The sequence below is a fragment of the Myxocyprinus asiaticus genome, chromosome 24 (assembly GCF_019703515.2).
Source record: "Myxocyprinus asiaticus isolate MX2 ecotype Aquarium Trade chromosome 24, UBuf_Myxa_2, whole genome shotgun sequence".
NCBI lineage: Eukaryota > Metazoa > Chordata > Actinopteri > Cypriniformes > Catostomidae > Myxocyprinus > Myxocyprinus asiaticus.
The window spans coordinates 28,520,120-28,523,203 of NC_059367.1; the positions used below are offsets into that span (position 1 = coordinate 28,520,120).

General features: G+C 36.1%; 1 pseudogene; it reads left to right on the top strand.

Moving 5' to 3' along the window:
• The first annotated feature begins 215 nt into the window (after nt 1–215).
• Nucleotides 216–2,176, top strand: LOC127415410 (DLA class II histocompatibility antigen, DR-1 beta chain-like; annotated as a pseudogene).
• Nucleotides 2,177–3,084: the final 908 nt, after the last annotated feature.

A 3,084-nucleotide genomic window follows, 5' to 3' on the forward strand; every position in this document is an offset into this window, starting at 1 on the left:
TTAAACACATTTTCATTATGGATACATTCAAGTTTTGTGCCGTGAACTTGGCTTAAAAAGTTGAATTTGTCTGCTCAGTCAAATACAACAAGTTTAAATATACAAGATTCAACAGCACTGATAATCAGGTTGTTGGTTTCACTGAATTTGGAATAAAATGGGCAGATTAGTTTAATAAAAACACTGCATGGATGAAAGAAAATTCAGAACTAATCATGAACATTTGCGAACAGTTTCGAGATGTATTCTTTCCTAAGGCAGAGCACACAGGTAAAAGGCAACTACTGCTGCAACTACTACTACTGCTACTACGTATTTATTAGATATATATGTAAATCTAATGAAACATTAGAGACATACAGGATACACTGTAAATTTACACAGACATACTGTACATGTTTGTATTGTGAGTAATATGTGATACATATAATGAATATGTATATATAGTATATAATACTTCTAAATATATAATAATGTTTGGTTTTTCTTTTTACTTCTGCAGTAAACCCAGTTATTATCAAGTCAGAAAGGGAAGCTAAAGAGAATCAGACAGCCATGCTGATGTGCAGTGCCTATGACTTTTACCCCAATCCCATCAAAATGTCCTAGTTGAGAGACAATAAATAGAGGTGCCTTCTGATGTGACCTCCACTGAAGAGCTGGCTGATGGAGACTGATACTACCAGATCCACTCCTACCTGGAATGCATTCCCAAACCAGGAGAGAAAATCACCTGTGTGGTGGAGCATACCAGCTTCAATAAACCCATGCTTTATGACTGGGGTAAGAACATAGTTGAAGATGTGAAGAATAAATAACTATTCAGTTTCTATTTGACAATTGACCATCCCAGAAAATGTCAAAAATGCCAATAAGATTTTTACTGGCATTATCACACACCAGTGACAACATTATTAGCATCGCACTAGTGAGATATTGCAGGACTAGTGACGCATTGAAAGAATAAGGTCTGTTAACACTCTTATTACTTTATTAAAATGATACCAACAAAACAACAAACACTCTCAAGAGCGATCGGACATTCGCAAGCTTTGGTCGGGAAACTCTCGAGGGTAAACATGAAAAGTTGTCTGGCTAGAGCCCTTCTATCAGCATGAACCTAAAAATGTAAGCAAAGCAAAGCATAATGCAACGGTCCCATAGACATTTTATGGGCGCTACACTGGCAGGAGGCGTTTCTTTTTTCTTTTTTTTTTTTTGGATGTCTATGAAGGAGATGCTTCAGTATGCTGAATTAACTGCTTTTGTGAGGAAACAGCTCATCACTTAATGAACTGACCACCTGTCCACTAATCTTCAACGTGTTTTACACTAAACACGACTACCTGCAGTAATTTCAGAGGACAAAGAGAAATGTTGTCCAAAGCCTACCCAAAATGTGATTTAAAAGACCTTTACACTCAGAAAGGATAGAGGGGGGTGAGGGGGTTTGAGGTGGTTGGGTCTTTTATGTGCCTTCCTCTGAAATTTTAAATGCCGCCTTACATATTTGGCCATTATACAAAGGTGCCTGGATTTGTTCTTAGCAGGCAGCAGATGCCCTAGCCCCATCACTAATCCTAACCATATGGAGTCTGTAAGGCTGAGTAGCCTGCCACTAACAACCTCAGGCATCTTTCTCCCATTGCTTACATATTTCATTCTAATGCCGACTCTGATGGTATTTTAGATAATCTTTTATTTTACAGATCCCTCTCCTCCTGACTTTGATAGGAATATGATCATTACTGGGGATGCAGGGCTGGTGTTGGGGGTGATTATGGCAGCTGGAGGACTGATTTACTATAAAAGAAAATACACAGGTTGGTATTCATATTGTATGGTGTACTGAATAATGACAGATGCAGAGAGCTGGTAGTGTTGTCTTGAAACCTCTTCCTTGTCATTAACACAGATGAAGATGAATGCGCAACAGATGTCAAGATTTTCACGGAACAATGACCCTGTCACCAAAATACACATTTTCCTTTTGTGTTCCACATAGGAAATGTCATGCTGCTGTTCTTGTTTCTGTTTACAGGCTTTAACAGACCATCTTGTTTCCTAGCTCTGCAAGCTATGTTTAGAACTGAAGAGCTGTAAAGTCTGGTCCACCGACTCCACCTATCAGCCACCAGAGGGAGCCCTTGCCTGAGTTTTAGGACTGTGCAAGCGTTATGATGCCTGTGTCTCATTTACAGTAGCATAAGTTATTGAAGTGCAGTTATATTTGACAGTTTAAAGGTGCAGTGATTTTATTTTATTTTTTTGGTATGCTGCACTGGTCCAATATACCAGCAGTCTTTTACTTATTGTGACACCTGGTGTGGAAGTAGTGTCATGCGAATAACAATGTAGGCCTAATTGAAAAAATGTACTATTTACAGTCGGCCATGATTAAATTAGTTTTAGAGAGTAAGTGATCATAAGGGGGTTACCGATAAAGTGAGTAATATTGGCTTCATTCAAAATAAAGCCGCTTTTTTTAAGGCTACTGATATGAAGAGAGACTTGTATGATCTTGTATGAGTGTATGACTTTAACACTAAAGCAGCTACTTTTAATTTCTTTAGACGTGTAAAACTTACTGAGTGCACTTTTATTTGCTGTTATAATTCTCACAGTTAACTTCTCTCTGTCTCTAAAGTTACATTTATGATTCTCAAGATATTTGGATTTAAAGGACTGAAAGCATGCCTAACTGGTGGTGGTTGAGGAGATTCCCCCTATACTATGTAGAGTGCTTTGAGTATCTAGAAAACTGTTATATAAATGTAATTAATTATTATTATTATTATTATTATTATTATTATTATTATTATTATTATGAACATCTTAAAGATCTTCAAATTAAATGACTGTTGTTGATATATACACTACCGGTCAAAAGTTTTGAAATACTTGACTGAAATGTTTCTCGTGATCTTAAAAATCTTTTGATCTGAAGGCGTATGCTTAAATGTTTGAAATTATTTTTGTAGACTAAAATATAATTGTGCCAACATTTTAATTTTATAATGAAATAAATGTATATTTAATAAAAATAAAAATAAAAAGTTTTTGAAATTGATGACTTGGAACAAA